The sequence below is a fragment of the Dermochelys coriacea genome, chromosome 12 (genome assembly GCF_009764565.3).
Source record: "Dermochelys coriacea isolate rDerCor1 chromosome 12, rDerCor1.pri.v4, whole genome shotgun sequence".
In the NCBI taxonomy this organism is placed as follows: Eukaryota; Metazoa; Chordata; order Testudines; family Dermochelyidae; genus Dermochelys; species Dermochelys coriacea.
This window is the reverse complement of record NC_050079.1, coordinates 13,037,536-13,056,720: the sequence shown is the minus strand read 5'-3', so window position 1 is coordinate 13,056,720 and position 19,185 is coordinate 13,037,536. Positions and strand designations below refer to the sequence as shown.

At 39.9% G+C, this 19,185-nt stretch overlaps 1 long non-coding RNA gene across 2 annotated transcripts in view; it reads right to left on the bottom strand.

Annotated features, from left to right (window-relative positions):
• Window positions 1-2,985: 2,985 nt before the first annotated feature.
• The window catches only part of LOC122456321, a 62,771-nt gene continuing 46,571 nt past the window's right edge, over window positions 2,986-19,185 (bottom strand). For both annotated transcript variants that reach the window (XR_006275182.1, XR_006275181.1), the window contains exons 2-3: window positions 4,210-4,329; window positions 2,986-3,396 (exon numbers count right to left, since the gene is read on the bottom strand). This is a non-coding gene — a long non-coding RNA (uncharacterized LOC122456321). The remainder of the gene's footprint in view (window positions 3,397-4,209; window positions 4,330-19,185) is intronic.

The window sequence follows — 19,185 nt, the reverse complement described above, 5'->3', positions numbered from 1 at the left end:
TTAGGCCACTCACTTGGGAGACAATATAGAGCTTCAAGATTCTACTTTGACTGGTTCAGAACTGGGACTTGAACCTGGGTTTCCTCACTTCCCAGGTGAGTGCCCTAACCTATTAGTTATTCTGGTGTGGGTCTCTTTCTCCATATGTCTCATTTTTGTTCTGCCTCAGAACGAAAATAACTTCAGAAGCCTTTCACAAAACTAAACTCTTGTTTTCTGGATCCACTTCAAGCATTACTTTAGGCATGGTGAGAATCCTGAGCTAAGGGAACCAATGTTATGAGAAGACAGAGAAGAGAGGTGGTGACTATCCTCAAGATTACTGCTATTGTCTTCTAGATTTAGTTATTTCTCTTTAGATTTAGAAAATTTAGGAAATCACAGTACTTCAGTTTTCCCAAGGTGGCTCTAACATTCCACCACATCTTTCTGACTTGCTCCTTGGCCTTGGTTGGAACCTAAAATGGTTCTAGCCTGAAACTCTTTTACCCTTTAAAGCCTTTTGCCTTTCAGGATCATCCTACACCCTACTCTTCTTTCCAGACTATTGCCCCCATCCTTTCTTTGTCTGCTCCCAACACCTCTCACACTTTCACTTCTAGGCCTCCAGAGCTGACTTCTGGGGTCTGCAAAGCCCACAGCTGAGCCACTCCCCCCCAATTTGGGGTACTTTAAAAATAAAAGGAGAATCTCAGCTGTCACTAAAAGAACATAAACCAAGTTCTTCAGCCTGTTCTTTATAAACGTGTAGCCTTGGAAATGCAATGAGATGTAACCATAGAATCATGGAACTGGAAGGGGCCTCGAGAGGTCATCTAGTCCAGTCCCCTGCACTCAAGGCAGAACTAAGTATTATCTAGACCATCTCTGACATGGGTTTGTCCAACCTGCTCTTAAAAATCCCCAATGATGGAGATTTCACAATCTTCCTAGGCAATTTATTCCAGTGCTTAACCACCCTGGCAGTTAGGAAGTTTTTCCTAATGTCCCATGCAAGCTAATCACTAGGGATGAAAGCTAGTCACAGAGTTTTTCTTAAAGTCATAGAGTAGTCACAGTCACCCACAGCCACTCTGGAATAATCATAGCCATTAGGTCTCTTGATTTCTGGAACGATCCCAGGTCAGTTCTCAGGTACCACCAATGGCAGTATAGTCCCTGCACCTGAATCAGCTCTTCTGTGGAGCAGCCACCATGATCTTCAGCCACAAGGAGAGGCAGTTCAGTAGCATGAGAGGCAATCTGGCCTAGTGGATTGAGCATGGGACTAATCCCAGCTCTGAGAGATAAATGCCTCTTCCCTGTAAGGCTACACAGAGATAAAAGCCTCCTTTTGCAGGCTCTCTCCTCTCGAATCTGCACAGAATCGGACACAATTTAGCCTCAAGCCTCTCTCTCAGACTTGTTCTTCACTAATAATGTTTGGCATATAATATGTGGTGGGTTCCCCTTTCTATTTTGGTGCATTTACTACAGAAAAGTTATTTTATTTTTTCATACATTGTCACGTCCCCCAACCCCGCAACCCAAACCAGAGGAACTCAGTATTATGTTTTGGCCAATTCTCAACCAATGGAGAGGTTTTGTTCATATTCATAACCAAATGCAAGTCCGTCTCCAAACGGTCATGATTGCAGCTTCATTAAAAGCTTTTTTTAAAAGATGCAAAAAAAACCCCCACAAAATTGATGCAGGGTACAAAAAACTAATTGTAATGGCAGCATAATTTACCAACATACATGAAAGCCTCTCTGGTATTTCCGAAATGAGGGCCGAGATTCTGTACTGTTCTCTGGGAGGCCTGGTACAGGAAAGTGCATCTAGGAAAAAGTGGGGATGAAGATGCCTTTAAGCACCTTTGGGTATGTCTATACCACCTGCTGGATTGGTGGGCAGCGATTGATCCAGCGGGGGTCAATCTAGTCGACATCTAGTCTAGAAGTGATAAATCGACTCCCAAGCGCTCTCCCGTCGACTCCTGTACTCCACCGGAGCGAGAGGCGTAGGCGGAGTCAACGGGGAAGTGTCAGCCATCAACTCACCCCAGTGAAGACACCGTGGTGAGTAGATCTAAGTATGTCGACTTCAGCTATGTTATTCACATAGCTGAAGTTGCGTAACTTAGATCGATCCCCCCAGTGTAGACCAGGCCTCAATGTCTTCCCTATTCTGGGCTACTCTAGGAATTAGCACAGTCCCTGTCATAAATGAACTCATCAGGAGCTACTCTAAGTTATGATGACTCCTGCAACATACCCAGCACTGTCTGTGTATGCTAGTGGAACTCCCTTCCTGTCCCAACACACACCATTCTGTCCCCAGCACCATCCCACATTGTTACAGTGGCATACAAGGGTGACATACAGCAGTAGTTCTCAAACTTTCCTGACTACTGTACCTCTTTCTGGAGTCTGATTTGTCTTGTGTACCCCAAGTTTCACCTTACTTAAAAAGAGTCACTGCACATTATTAGTGAAAAATTGTTTACTCTCTCTTTTTACTTTAAAATTATAAAATATGTCAATTAGAATATAAATATTGTACTTACATTTCAGTATATAGAGCAATGTAAACAAGTAATTGTCTATATGAAATTTTAGTTTTTACTGACTTTGCTCGTGCTTTTTATGTAACTTATTGTAAAACTAGGCAAATATCTAGATGAGTTGGTGTACCCTGGGAAGACCTATGTGTACCCCAGGGGTACACATACTCCTGGTTGAGAACCACTGACATGCAGACAGAGTTCCTCCATAGCTGCATCTAACTTTATGTAGATATTAAAAAATTAAAATGCTTTTTGTTACATCAAATAAAACTGGGAAAAAGCCTAATATACTTTATACCTTTTGTTCTGTTCAAACTTTAAGAAACACTCCCTATTGGGAATAACTTCAGAGACTTGGATTTTCCTAGTTTACTAACTGTAACAAATAAATCTGAATAAATCCAAACTTCAACAAGGAGGACTGAATCAGCCGCATTTAATATGTCTAGTGAAAATATCCAGATATTAAAAGGCTTAGCATGTTGGGCTCTGTGTTTAACAACAAAGTGAAAAACTCTGTGGATTACTGTAGTAGTAACTGTTCTGTAGCTTTTTTTAAGTTGATATCTGAAGTCAGACACCCAGACTTTTTCTTCACATGACTAATCCATTCTCCTGTGACCTCTCTTTAGTTTGATATTGAATCAGGAACAGAAACTGTAGCTTCAGCTGACCCCAAACATTTAGTTACATTAATCACAGGGTGTTTTTGGACTCTGAGCATACTGAATGAAAGACACTTTCTTCGTGAGACATTGATCAAACAGTCTACAGGTATCAGTACATCGAAGCACATTAATCATCTTGTACATTATCAGTTCCACCAGTAGAATATGTAAATGTGATTCCTGTCAATGATAAGGGAAAGTGGAATTTATTCCTAAAACTGGTCCATCTGGAGCTGTTGATATAATCTTACCTAAGACAATAGGTTGTAAAGATAAATTTTAGCATTACTGATGCTGTGCTGCCAATGGACATGAAGTACAAGTAAATTAAAGGTAAGAAAAAAAAGAAAGCAGTTATACTTCAGTCACTTGTGGGATTTGCTGTTCCCCTACATAGAGGAGAGGATGTTTTCTGCTTAATAAAACAGTGCAGTTGTATGAAAGCTCTTATAATTGTAACCATAGAAGTTCTGCTTAAGAGTATGCTCTTCTTCCTGCATCAGTGCTCTTGCCCTAGAATATACCTGTGATATACTTGCCTTGTGGCTAAGGATGTGATGTTCATACTTATTGTAAAACTCTAAGGCAATGACTCACCTTCACAGATGGCTCACCTTCACTCATACGAATCAGGCCGTTTGAGTGAGTTGCAACATGTATCTTGCTGAAAGTGTTTTACATATCCCTCTTTGTACAGCATTATTACCCCCACAAAAAGTGTTCCAGCCAAACAAAAATTCACTCATTTCCATATCTTGGGCCAGATTTGGGAACAATGCTAAATGGGCACCCCACCCCCACCCTAGTATGTATGTGCCTGTGTTCAGTCCTCGTGGAGTTTATTTCTGACAGGAGCAAGAATAATCTAGATGTGGTATGTGCCCATAGCTCCCTGCTGGGTGTAGAAGCCTGGGTGGCATAGGAAAGCGAGGGATATATAAACAGAAAAATCATACGCCTGACTACCATGTCCCACCCCTTCGTTGCCCTTACCTGTTATACTGTCATGGAAGGTTTGCAGAGTTGGAGTAAGGGTGGTCTTCTGTCCCAGGCTCCCTCTGCTGGGCATGGATTTTTGGGTGGGTGCCTCTAAGTCTTGCCAGAATGTGGGCCCTGGAATTTGAAAGAAATTAAGAGAAAAATCTAGAGCACAAAGTGTAGAAGTTAAATTCATTTTGGGTCTGATCCTACCTCCATGGAAGCTAGAGACACAAAGTTTTCCCACTGATGTCACTGGTGAAGGATCAGGCCCTATTCACTACAATTGGCTTCATCCTGTCAATCGTACTCACCATGGGTAAAGGAGCAGGATGGGGCCCTACTGTAAACTACAAGAAAAGAACAATGCTTTTGTAGTCTTTTAACCAAGGTTTCATTATGGCGCTACTGAGAAGATGTAATAATGATTAAGGAGTAACTTTAATTGTAACCCCTCTTTCTTCGAGTTCTTATCACTTTCCAAATATTTTCCTTTGGGCTGTCATGCCCCTGTGTTGTTTTTGGGCCAAAAGATATTTTTTGGACAATCTGGTAAAATTCCAGCCCATATCATCCCTTCCCCCCTTAGATCAAGAGAAGGGATACTCTGCAAACACATCCACCTCTCCTTCAGCATAGAAAGGAGACTTAAGCCACATTCCATGGCATTGAGCCGGTCTTGCCAATGCCAAGAGGACAGAACAATCTGTGCAGGAGGTAGAGGACAGGCAGGGTGGGAAGGCACATTTCCTGCTCCTCTCACCCTCTCTCCCCCTGAAATTTCTTGGATAAGATAATACAGTTCAAGGCTTTTCCACAGAGGCAGCATGGGATGTTATCAGACTGACATGCCCACTGGGGGAGGCCAATGCAGACACACTGCTAGGGAGTGGTCAACTATGCTGCCATTATCCCTGAAAACCCATCAGGAGTTGGTGTTCATTTAAGGGATGTGGAAACCGAGGTCATAGTTAACTTATTTGGAGAACGCCATTCGTTTGAGGGATCAGCGTAGGGTTGCCAATTTTGATTGGACATATTCCTGGCAGTGTCATCATAGGACAATTTTTAATTATAGATTAATGTTTAATTCCTGAAGACTCCAGGACAATCCTGGAGGGTTGGCAACCCTAAATCAGCATCAGAGAGAAATCATTCCATTGGTCCCTCCTGACTATTGCCTCCTGATCCATGGAGCAGAATAACTGAGGTGCAGCCACAGAGGGGCTCAGAGGGATTGGGAATAATAATGGCACTGCCCTACTTCTGCTCTCACAATCTGCATTCTCTCTCCTCAATGATGAAGAGGGGATGATCAGGCCCTTTGCTAATACAACACTATTAGTTCAGATTTACACTCACAAGAGTTAGGAAACTCAAAATTAGGTTTCCACCAGAAATTGCCATTGGTCCATATAGAGGAGTCTACAGTGAAGCTGGAGGTGTGATTTCCAGCTTGGCTAGATGTACACTCGCTAGTATTGATTGAACTAACGTGCTAAAAATAGCAGTTTAGCCACTGCAGTGCAGATGTGGGGTGGAGTAGCTACCCAAGGGCAATCCAGTCTGAAACCCTAGGGACATACTTAGACTTCTTACTGCCTGTATCACCTCAGGCCTGCTGCTATTTTTAATATGCTAACTCGATCAACGCATGTACATCTACCCAAGCTGGAAATTACACGTCTACCATAGACATACCCTAAGATAAATTAATATACATGATGCTGCATATGATATGTATGCAGGGTTGGGGGAAGAGAGTTTACAATTGCTGCACAAGGAAAAAAAATCTGTTGGAATGACCTACGCTTTGCAAGTTTAAAAATTTTAGTCATAACATTGCATTCATGTTTCTTTTTTAACTCGATTTACAAACTCATTACTATTTTATGAAAGACCCATTAATAGGGCTGGTCAAGAAATGGTTTTCCCATCCTGAGATTGAGATTTCAATGACTTTTCCTGTCTGTAATCAGGACAAAAAAGTCAAAATCTAAACAAACAAACAAAAACAAACAAACATGTTGTGAACTGAGAGACCCCCCCCCCCCCAAATCCATTAACTTGAATGGAATGTTTTCTTTCAATAATTTAAAAATGCTTCATTTTGATTTCAACCATTTTTCTTTTAAACCTGGTTTTAGTAGAAATTAAGTTGAAATTTAAAACAAAAAGTGATTTTGAACCAAAAAAACAAACGGTTTCAAAAGTGGTGAAAAGGTCCCTTGAAGTGTGTGTTAACTACTTATGCTAAACAACCTGTTTCTCCTTGTGTTTTAGCTGAGACATTCTGAGTACATTTCTCAGATCCCAAGACGGGATCTGTGTAAGCTCGAAAGCTTCTCTCTCTCACCAACCCAAACTGGTCCAATAAAACCTATTACCTCACCCACCTTGTCTCACTCATAGTTATGTATGTACAAAAACTGCATAGAGTATTACTGTCTCATTCTGAGATGGAGAGTCTCCGATGCCTCAAAGACTCACAGCCACACAACATGTGTCATTCCACGTATGTAGCTCTTACCATGGGAGGAAGAGGTGGGGATAATCATTATCTGTTAAGTTCACTCCCTCTGGGGCACCTGGCATTGGCCACTGTGGGCAGACAGGATACTGGGCTGGATCGACCTTTGGTCTGACCCAGTATGGCCATTCTTATGTTCTTAAAGGGCAATGTGTGACATGGGCCTATGGGTGAATTTCAAAAGCTAAAAATCAGCTCTGTACAGGCTGAGGCTGAAGCTACATCTCAGAAGCAGCCTCTTGCTTTGTTATCAATAGCTGGAAAAGACAAGTAATTATATTTTTATCCATTGTACACATGCCCTTCTCCCATCCCTTCTCAGCCTCCCCCCTCCCATTTGTTGTTGTTTCAGTTTAATCTGTTTAAAGAGCTATATCATCACTTCAGAGCATTTAGGAGTTCCTATAATAAAGCAAAGGGAGTTATGGCACCATTAGTCATTTTCTAAGGTGTAATCAGCTAAATGATAAAAATAGCTGATTATAGCAGCAAGTTCAGGCCACTGGAGTAAAGGGGGAGTCAGCATTTCCATTACAAACCTCGTTATTGAGAGGTTTACAGCTTGACTGTATTAAAAAAATTGCTCCAGGCTGAAACTTGGCATCCATTGTCTCAACCCCCAGAAGTTATTTATTTAGTTTTCCAAACAGATTTAAATTGCTTAAACTGTCCTGATTTTGCTGTCTTATTTTAAAACCAACCAATCAGCTTCCTGATGAAGATATTGTGGTCCTGGGGACTAGTGAGAACCATTAGAATATATGCACAGGTATGGGGCTGTCAGTTTTTAAATAGAACAAGAAAGTTGGGTGAATAGCTTGTGATACAGTCACAAAAAAGTCTCTGTCCATGTACTGAAAGAGCTCTACAAGCCTAGGCACCTATCGGGCTATTTTTACCCTATCACAGACAGTACAAGGAGAAAAATCAAGATTGCACCCCTTCATTGTTTGGGTCCCCTCACTGTTTGGGTTTTTATGGGGCTTGACTTCTCTATATCCCCTCATTAATGCCATGCATCTGAAGAAGTGGGGTTTTTTACCCATGAAAGCTTATGCACAAATAAATCTGTTAGTCTTTAAGGTGCCACTGGATTCCTCATTGTTTTTGTGGATATAGACTAACATGGCTATCCCTCAGATCATTAATTCTCACTGTGTCATAGACACTTCATGGAGTTCTGAAGACAGGGCCTGATTAAAAGCCTACAGACATCTATGCAAAGACTCCCACTGATTTCAATGGGCTTTGGATGCAGAAATCCTTCCTAGGCCACTGCATTATGGTCAGTGCTGGTCTTCTTTCATTAATAATCTTTTCTCTGCTAGAGGAACCCACAGTTTGTTTTACTTTAAGATAATCTCATCTTAAATTAGAGAACTCGGATTTTTGGAAATATCTTTGGGAGTCTAGGAGTGGTACCCCATCTCAGGGACTTATCCAAAGATCCAGGGAACAGAACTCAACCCCAGAAAATGAAGTGAAATTAATTAAAAGAAATGTATTAGTGGAACATTAAGGCTGAACAAAAGTAATAGTGTAACAGCTCAACTGCCACGACTGTATGTTTTATGTTGCACATTGAATAAGGACTTTAAAGTTATATATTAATCTATATATTTAACATTTTTATTAAATTTTCAGAGGAATACTTACTAAGGAGAAATGTCTAAATTTAATTTCTCTTAGCTCAGTCTGTTCTTCTGCATATACATTTTGGCAGGATGCAGCAAATTGTACAGATATTTCTTTATGGCCTCCATGCTTTTCAAATGTTTTAGATTGTTTTATTTTCATTACCACTCATGATGTGTACTGCTTCTTTGATCAGCAGGCTCAGAGTTTACTGGTTTTCAAATATATATGACATTCAAAATATCTTTATTTAGTATATCTGAGTGTTCAATTTTATGGTAAGTAACTATTAGATACATTTTTTTTAACTTTAAGTTTTAGAGGTACCCCTACAGATGGGCATCGAGCCCATACAAGGGAAAACTTAAAGGAGGAATATTAAGGTATAGATAGGAAGGGTGGTGATGCATCTTCATCATGAAAGATCAGTAGCTCCTAGGAGGCACTGTTTCTAAAAGGATTATGTGCTTGATTCATTTTATTGGGATTTTTATTTGTGCATATTAGAGGCAGGAACATAATAACTGGCCCACATTTATTGAAATTGCTAGGCAAGTCCATTTACCCAATTATCTGAGGGAATTTTCACAGCGTGGATGGATAGCTGTGTGAGTTCATCTTTAATTATAGGTTTGTCTTTTCTTTTAAGAAACAAAGTTATTCCAGAGAATATGACCTTCCAGAGACCATGGTTGCATGTATGTAATTCCAGGGCTGACTTTCCAATGCCTCTTTTGTTGACTGGCTTGGACTCTGGGTTCTTTGTTGGAAGGGGAAACGCCTGCAGACCTGATGTGAGAGCGGATTGTTCATGAGCTGCCTTGTGCCCTTTTGGTTTTAGTTTTCTGTGGATTTAACTCGATTGGAATGAATACAGTTGCTGTCATGTGAACAAAAAGAGGAGCTATGTGCAAATTCCTCATTAGATTCCAATCAGGAACTCTTTGCGAAGAAAAAGCAGGTATTTCACCAGTCCTCTTATCACACTGGTCTGAAAATAAACTTACTAGTTAAAGAACCATTTGCCTACTAATCTGCTTCCCCATTTGCAAACTAACCTTCCTTGGTTTATCCGTTGACTGCTTGCCATGCAAAAGAGTGACAAATCGTGCATTTTTAGTGCAGCCATGTAAACCATTTCTTTGAGAACATGTCCCTTGGGCTACACTCTGCAGACTCAAGTCAAAAGATACTTCCGATGCTGAATATATGCAGAATAAAACCCATCATCATTCAAGAATGTCATTTTGTCGGAGGGGGCAAAAGAAAAGTTGATTTTGACTGACAAGCCCCTTATTTCAAAGTGTGTGAGCCACATCAGAAAGTATTCAAGACTCCATATGTTAGAAGAAAACACTGAATACCGCATATAACATTGACTTTATCATTCTTTAATCTCAGTTTAATTGCTGTGGTCAAGTTACCCCATACTTAATAACCCACAGCTTGGTCTATTATTTAAAATGGTTGACACATACTTTGTTTTAAATGTCAGTGCTGGTAAAGCCCTGGACTTGGCAATGTTGTGCATGATAGATGGCAGAGGAGATGGATCATCTGTTTGTTGTCTGTGCTCTTGGTATGTTGGCTGCAACTTTTTCAACTATGACACTAGGCTGGTGCCAAACCCAAAGCTACTGAATGGGTAACGTTATCCCTTGTATCTGATGTTCATAGCTAATCATTCTTGATTTCTTTGGCTGAATTTACAGGAATGTGTAATATTATATTGCCCAAGTTAGAGGCAAAATAGAGTAGTTTCAAATTGGGCTGATTTAATTACTTCAGCATCCAGTGGCACCTTTGTTATTAAAGGATTTTCACAAAGCAGTACATAGTCTAATTATGTATTTACACTAGAGACTGTTACAGCATCTGCTGGGTAAATAATATACATTTGTAGAATGCTCTAGCTACTAATTTACACAGCCGACCATGGAGGCTCTGAAAGGTTGATGCATGCCATCATGTCAGCTCTCATATGCTTCCAAGCCTTCCGCTTGTCTCTTTTCAACTACCAATAAAACAATGGAAACCACACACCAAAAAAAGCAAACCTCCTATACTAAAATAATGTTTGGAATCTGAATTCAGAGTAAAAGCTGCAACTCCTACCAAAGGTGCCCTCTTGTCCCTAGCTATGTGGCAGTGCAGGAGAAGTGTTCTGTCATCTCTAGACAGCTCCGAGGCCCACATTTACATAAACACAAGCAGAAAGGTTAAAGATGAAATGTAAATTTTCATATGGATTTCTGGCTTATGTTCTGTTGGTGCAAATCTACCTTAAGGCCACCATAACTGGTTTCCAGAGGATCTCCCCTTGTATAGGGGATTTTTGGGTGGTATATTACTGCCATAGCCCTGCAATGGATGCTGGAGCCACAGCTATGGCATAGTTCAAGTGCACTAAAATTGGGTAATTCCTAGCTGCTTTGTCATCCCCCTGGGGCTGTTGGTAGCTGGTGCAATTCATAGCAAACCACAGGGCTATACTACTACTGAGTGTAACAAGGGCTGTCCCGACACTGACCGGTGCGGACCAATCCAATTGGGGAGTGGAAAGGTGGTTCATGAGCTGCACTGAGCACTCCCCAGCCTTATCTTAGGATCAAAGCCTCTCGATCAGGGCTGAAGTAAACACTTATGAGAATAGTTACAGTAGATTAACATGACTGATGGAAGGCTGGTGTAAGGTCGAGTGCTTGGCAAATCAGTGCCAAAAGTTCTAGGCTAAGCTAGGAATCCATTAGTGGGGTTTTGGGGATAAGAGTTGAGATGTCCCATGCTCTGAACTTCAAGCTGCTTTGCAGAGTGGAAACTTTGCAGAGTAGAAAAGGAGGTTCATTATGACTTACTGTTAATAAAAGAGGTGCTTAACATCTGTGAGTGACTGCAATTCTCTTAATTACCACCAGAGGAGCAGTTTGCCACCAATATGACAAAGACTAAAAGCAGAAAGAAATTTACTGGGGCAATAAAGGAAGTACATTGATAATAGATATAGAAATAGCATGGATCCTGCCTACTCCTATGGTTCCACAGTGCAGAGGAAGGGAATGGAAGGAGCAGTTGCCAAGTTTTTCTTTTAAAAAAAAAACAATCTGCGCACCAAGGTCCTGGCTTTCTAGAGGTTCCTGATGCAGATCCATACCTCACACTCTTTTGAAGGCAGCAACAAGGTGGTGCTGGACGAATGGTCACTGTGAAAATCTCATCCTTTCCAATCACTACCCTGCTCACATGAGCAACAGAGCCTGTTCCAGCCATTAGACTGACGCAGAGACCGTGGAATGATTTCAATCCTGACCCACAGCTTGGGGAAAGGATCACTTCCCACTTTAACTCTATAGAGAGTTATTCAGTGCCTCGCTGAGCTGTGCTGGGGAGAAGATTTGGACCAATGTTGCCACACATTCTATATTTCCATTGAACTACAAATCAGAAAATGGGCCAGTGTTCATGAAAAATGTGCTCTTTCACATTAAGAACTCTCAAAATTTTTTTGTAATTTCACATGTTTTTGATGCCGATTAAAAAAAGCCAGCTATCGTCAACAATTTCACAAGCACAATACGGGACAGAAACAAACAACAACAACAACAAAATAAAAAAAGACTAAAAGCAGAAAGAAAGCTTAAAATAGCAACCCATTTCTTTATAACAGCAATTTCTATCATTCCTCTTTCTTGATCCTGCATTTGTGGTGTAAATAATTTACACCAGGAATAAAAGAAAACTCTAGATTTCTGTGGGAAAAGATACATCTGAAGTCTAAAAGGACAGGAACAGTCTTTCTCTCAGTGAGGGACAGCTGAGCATTTTACGGGGCATCCACTAAGGCCCTAATTCAGCAAGGCATTTGAGCATATGCCTAACTTTAACTCCAATGGAAATTAAGCACATGCTTAAGTGCTTTGCTGATTCAGGGCCTAATATCAATGAATCTAAGGTGAATTGATTTGTGAGAGACCAGAGTGTTGACCCGATGTGTACTGAAGTGCACTGAAATGAGACATGGTTGAAATATTTGTTGATTGTGTGGTTTGCCTCTTATACCCAAAGGCCTTATTTATGTTGAGCACAACACAGTAACTGTACATTTTTGTCACTTGGTTGAAAAAAAAGGGAAGTATATACAAAAGTTTCGCAGCAGTTCTAGTGAGTAAAGCAGTGTAACACTAGACCCACATGCTCAACGGCTTTTGTTGGAAAATGCTGCACAGCAATGAAAGATTTAAGAATGAGACATTGGTGAAAAAGTCAAGAGTGAGGCAGCCTGAAAGAATGCACAATTAATATTGCACCGTATGTGATTTAGGAATAAGATTATCCATGAAAATCTTACTCTGCGATGCAGAATGACTAGTGCTTGGGGAAAAAATGGTTTCCTCTATTATGGGAGAAACAGTGTTTCCTTCATTGACAGCAGCTTTCATGTTAATGATCATAGCAAAAGTGTAACAGGAGAAGTGAAAGATAATTAGGAACATGACATTAATAGTGGATTTGCGAAATCTTGCCTAACAGGTGGGTGGAGTTTATCTGAATTTGTTTCAGCTGGAGCACTGAATCACATAGACAGTCTGTAAAAGTATTGCAGATTGTGAGAAAAAAGGTAAGAATGGTTAAATGTGCTACTTGGCTCCATCAACATGTGCCCTTTCTCTCTTTTCTAGCACAGTCTCCCAGTTAAGACATCCCTTGTTTCTGCAGCTCTGTATAAGAAAGCAGAGAATATTGGGTTTCTTTTCAACACACTGATAAGTAAGGGGAAACATCTGTGGTTTAAACAAAGTGTACAAAAGGTTAAAAAATATTAACACCCCCCTCTTGTTTTAAATGACACCTAGACACCCATTTTCATTAAAATAAAATTTATGAGTTTAAGTATGAAGAGAAGATATTTAGAAGATTGAATTCTATGATGCTCAGAGTAGAAGTCTGAATGTCCATCTAGACAGCACATGCCACTTGCAGGCTCCCAACCATGGAAGCGCCAGTCTAAAAATATTTGTTTCAGTTTACTAACAAACTTTTTTTTTTTTGGCAATCCCACCAAAATATCAGCACCCCCTGTGATACGAGCATCAGATTTACCCTCAGGTTCACAGGAATTGCAAAAAAGCCTAACCCCATCCAATTCTTAATAAATCAAGTGGTGAAAGCACTTCAAATGAGAACTTTGCTGAAGAGACATATAACCCACAGGTATCAAAGGCTCAAGCCATGTAAACTGGCCATTTGCCCTTTTTGACATGATCAAAAAGTTTTAAAAAAAAGAAACATGGAAAAAAATCACTACCTCACTGATATTTTTATCAAACTAGGACAAGCAAGAAAGTGTGATTGTGCCTCTCAGTAATTCAGTCACTCTGATTTTGCTAAATTGTGAAGGATTTATCACACTGCAAAGTTACTAAGGATTATGGAGTTGATCCAAAGCCCACTGATGTTAATGGTGAGAAGTCATTCCACTGACTTCAGTGGGCTTTGAATCAGGACGTTGGGGGCTCCCTATTTTGGGCAATGAGGTACAGTGCATGAATTGGGTTAATCTGTCCTTTTCTTGCATGTCCCATTGGCTCTATTTAGAAATTGCTTCTGTTTTCCCTAGTCTTCCCTTCCCACTTATCTTATTTATGGGTTTTTCTCAGTTTTTCTGTAAAGAACTTTTGATTAATTTAAAGAAATTGCCTAGAAAATATTGCAAATATTACAGCTCCTCAGCATAATTAATGAAATTATTTGGTCATCAACATGGATTACACAGTGGGCACTTAATTGGTATGCTCTAGGTACAGGGATAGAGGCAAGTTCAAAAGTGGTTGGTGATGCCGGGAAACAAGAGGAGGGCATAGTTTAAACAAAACACAAACAGCAATTCATGAACACAAAATCTGGAATTTTTTTTTTAAATGTTGGGTAGCTATGTCTTGCATGAACAGCATTTTAGTGGCTAAGATACTGCAGCTGATACCGACATTGGTAGCATCACAGGAGTCTTTCTCATCAGCATTATCTGTTCTCGAACAATTTCTCCTGGGCATTAGGCATAAACCAACTTTTTTTCAATGTCAGCAAGTCTTCATTTATATTTCAGTTCCTCTTGCCCTTTTAGTAGAGGGCTGTGATAAAGGACATGTCACTGCTATAAACCATGTTCCCCACTCCCGTTGCCATGTAAGATTTTTGACATAGAGAAGAGCAATTATCTGAATATTTGGACAATGACATTTCTTTGGTACCATGTTGTGGTATGGAGATCTAGAGGATGTCTCTATTCTAACGTCCAAGCACGGGGCAATGTTCTGTAGTACCATCGATACATGATGCATTGCAAGCAAGCTTTCAGGCAACAGAAACATCAGCATTAGCAAGAGCAGAGTGGGTTGAGGTAGTTCTTCCACTCTTTGTAATGAAGTAAATCTGATTCCTGGAACACAGACAGTAGCATAGGGGGAGATGATGTTGAAGAATGCCACATAGAAAGAGCCAATTCAAAACCAGCTTCCAAGTTTGCACCTTCAAAGCTATTGGCCCTATCAGTGGCAAGTTTAATTTTATAAGCACAAGAACCAGGTTGATTCTCAGTAACAGATCTTCACATGCGTAACTCCTCTGATTTTAATGGAGTTACTCCCAATTCAATGGAGAGAAGAATCAGGCTCCTAGAATTGTGATGTTTATCTTATTTGGGAGCAGAAATGTTTGAATCTACAAAGAAGATATTTGAATGTCTAAATTTTGTCATTTGCACGTACAGCTGGTTATTCTTAGGAAACTGAAGTGCAAAGCTAGAAGCTGGGTTGAAGGCAGATAAAATTTAGTATCGAGTGAGAGAGCTGCATAGTTCCTTACATCGTCAAAAAGGTGGATCCACTATCTGAAATCTATGCTATTGGAAATCAGTTGGCCAAACCCCAAACCACTATCTTATGTCTTGGCAAAAAGTTAAAAAAAAATCATTAAAAAAAAAAAAAGTAAAGTATTCTATTGCCAGTGTCAGCAGTAATGATAAAGCATTGCCACCCTAAGAACTATCATATTTATGATGGAGTCTATTCAGATTTTGGAATAATCTTTTTAAACAAGGCAAACGCACCAATTTAGAGTCAAATGATGTTACCAGTCTTCATTAGGAATTCCTGAAAGTACAGATGTTTGAGAACGCCATGTATTATTCCAAAAGGACTCTAAAGCCATTTAAAAAAAGACATTTAAAACAGAGATTGGTAAAAATGGGGACTCATCAGTTACACTATGCTGAGTGTAGGTGACCAGATGGCAAGTGTGAAAAATCGGGACAAGAGGTGCGGGGTAAGAGGCGCCTAAATAAGACAAAGCTGTGAATACTGGGGCTGTCCCTATAAAATTGGGATAGCTGGTCACTCTAGCTGAGTGAAAGCAAAACCAGGGATGATTCAGATCTTATCTTATTTTATCAGAACCCATGTGGTTCCCATTTTATTAGTGATGTTCAGATAAATAGTTCGGGTCTCTAAATTTTAAAATTAACATGATGAGCCACCTATCTTCTTTTTGTAGAGTTTATGTCTGTATTCTTTACTGTTCTCTGTCAGATGAAAGGTCAACATTTTAGCCTTTGGCCATCTTTACAGCATCTAATTGTACTGCAGCATATGATTCTTACCTGGTTTGACTCTACTGCAAAAGCATTTTCTTCTCCTTAACTCTAAATTAAAAAATAGTTCTAGAAGGTTACCAAGTAAGTGTCACTTCCTGAAAGGTGCTGAGTGCTTCCTGGAAGGGATTTTAATCAAGTTGAGGATGCTCATCCCCTTCCAAGGAAGCACTCAGCACCCCACAGGATCAAGTCCTAAATCAACAAAACAACAACAGCAAACCAAATCTTTCATCAATTTAATTAGTCCTCTGTTTTTTTAATTAAGAATGCTGATTCTGGAACAGCTCACTTTGTTCAAAGCTTTTTGAACTGTATGATAATCAGAAAATTTCAGTCTTAGCACACATTTACCATGACGGGCTAAGAGAAAATGAGGCATTCTGGAGTTTAGGAATTGAACTTTTCATAACTGTGATTGGGTTGCAATTTCCTTTTGATACAGAAATGTTGAAGACAGTGATGGGAGAGGCAGACACAGTCACAGCCAGCCTAATAATCAGAAGTGTTTCTTTCTGTTTAAAACCCAGAAGGGGAACTGACATCTTTTATCAAAAAAGACAGACAATTCTTATCCCGTGACAATTCCAAATTATGGATCCCAAGAGGTTCTCCTTACATTGGTATTTTATCATTGAAATCACAGCTAGTATTGTTTATTTTCTGTACCTCCACATAGTTTTCAAGGTGTTGCCAGCAGGACCTGGGTTGACACTGACATGTGTTGTTGTCACATTGCTAGATCTGAAAGAAAACACCAGATAAATAAATATCAGTGTTTTCTTGGATCTCTTTTTGCTTTCAGTGTTTCTGGAGATACTGGCACTAGTTAATTTACATGCCTTATATTTTTTGTAGGCTTTTTCATACTTCTAAGAAAAAGACTTGTTTCTAGCAGACTGGTTTCAAGTTCCACTGTCCTTTGTTTCTATTTTTGTTTTGAGGAATTACATGTGTCATTTTCCAGCTGTAAGCAGAGAACAGAATATGGATAAATGACTGAAAAAAGATATTGCTTTAAAAAAATTCTTTTACTGTATGGCTTCTGTTTGGGAAAGCTCAGCCATTCTCCGTCCAATGGCCTTCTTGGGGCTGTTAGCATAGCTTCATCTACGGGTGGGGAGTGAGGGGCAGCAGCAGCAATGAGGCAATGCAGGGTGTCACACAGAGTTCTGCTCTCCTCCTGGTTGATAGGTCAGCCGAAATGTCACGCAGGTACTATCCCTCTGGATTTTCCTTACCTTTGGGATCAGTAGTACACAAGAATGACCCATCCCCAGTGTGCTGACATCCAGAAACTCATGATGTGTCATAGTAGCTGGTCCTAGAAACTAAATTTTGGGTTTGTGGGAACAATAGGGCCTATGTACTGATCCCCTTTGACCCGTCTTGCTTTGCTGACGGTCAACATTCACTTTAAAAGTTATAATTCTTTGTTTAAAGATTAGGGAAGATTTCGGTTGATGATACTTATACCTGGCCTTGATCTTCACCTTTATAAAAGCATTAAAAAAAACCCCACAGCATACACGTGTGTAATAGTTAAGACTACAATAGCAACTCCCTCACCCTGAATCACCCCAGAGCACCTTAAAATGATAACTGAAATGCAGCCACTTCTCTGGTGGAATCCATGCAGAGAGCACACGGCACAACACGAGGGCGGGAAGAATTCTAGCCAACTGCAATGGGACAAACCCTTCCTCTTAAAAAAAAAAAATTAAATGCAATTTTTTTTTTATGTCCACACACAGCAGACAGAGCCTCTGTTTGTAATGTCCTTTTAAAGAAAAGACCACACTGTAAAATGCATGGGACTGAAAGTATCTCCCGCAGAAAGATAAGGAGCTAAGTCTATCTTGCTCTGATTTGAACCTGAGATTCCAAAGATTGTCCAAAAAGAAAAGGAGTACTTGTGGCACCTTAGAGACTAACAAATTTATTAGAGCATAAGCTTTCGTGAGCTACAACTCACTTCATCGGATGCATCTGGTGGATGCATCCGATGAAGTGAGCTGTAGCTCATGAAAGCTTATGCTCTAATAAATTTGTTAGTCTCTAAGGTGCCACAAGTACTCCTTTTCTTTTTGCGAATACAGACTAACATGGCTGCTACTCTAAAGATTGTCCACTATCTCGCATCTTATGTAGTTATTTACACCAGTGCACAGTGGGTATGAAATTTTACCAGATTAGAATGATAGCAGAGGTGGACAATGACAAGCTGCAAAGCAGTGCCAAATCAGGCCCTAGATATTTCAAATCTGAAGCTTATTCTACTAAACTCTCTCTTCAGAATATCTATAAACTATACAAATAGTTTTTGGCAGTGGCATAGCAATTTTATTTTGAGTTTCACAGGTAAGAGGACAGACTATAAAACAGAAAAAAAAAATCATCCATTTATCCTTATGAGTTACAGGGACTAAAGGCTACAGATCGCTCTAGGCAGAGGGAGAAAAACATAGTCCCAGTACATGTGTACCCGCAGAGATATTTCACAGGCAATTTGGTAAATTGAAATGTAGCTCTTTTTGCAGTAGCATGAAGAAATGGAGGCATGAGAAAGTTCAGTGTTTGAATTTTGTGTGGACAGCAGAAAGTGAGAAATACGAGTTTCTTAAACTGGAATTCTAATAATGTAGCTGTACATGTAGTGCTTGTAAGTTGATGCAGACAGAATGGGAGGCTGCCCTAATGATGATGTGAAAGAAGTACCTTGCCTATGTGATACAGAAAGTATAGGTGTATTTCTTTCCAAAAGGAATGGTAATATTTCTTTTCATTACAAATGAGCCCAAGTTGAATCCCTATCCATGTTTCAATCCTGGGTAGCTTGGTTCAGCTTAAGACAAGGCCATTTGTAAAATCTGTGTTTGGATTTCAAGCAACTCCCCCAAAATTCGGGCTGTTCTGATCTTGGTTTTTTGTTCAGGCCCACTTCCAGTAACAAACAGCCCAGCTGGTGCAAGTCAGTGTAGTTCTACTGATTTACACCACCTGAAGATCTGACCCATTGTGTACACTTGGCTTCCACATTTATATATTTCCTAATACATTCCATGATTTTATAGCCATGAGTTTATAGTAGGATTCATATTTCTTCTAAGAGCTACAATAGGTACAACGACTAGTCCGAATACATGCAAAATGTTCTGGGCTTGTGTCATCTTCTGAGACAATG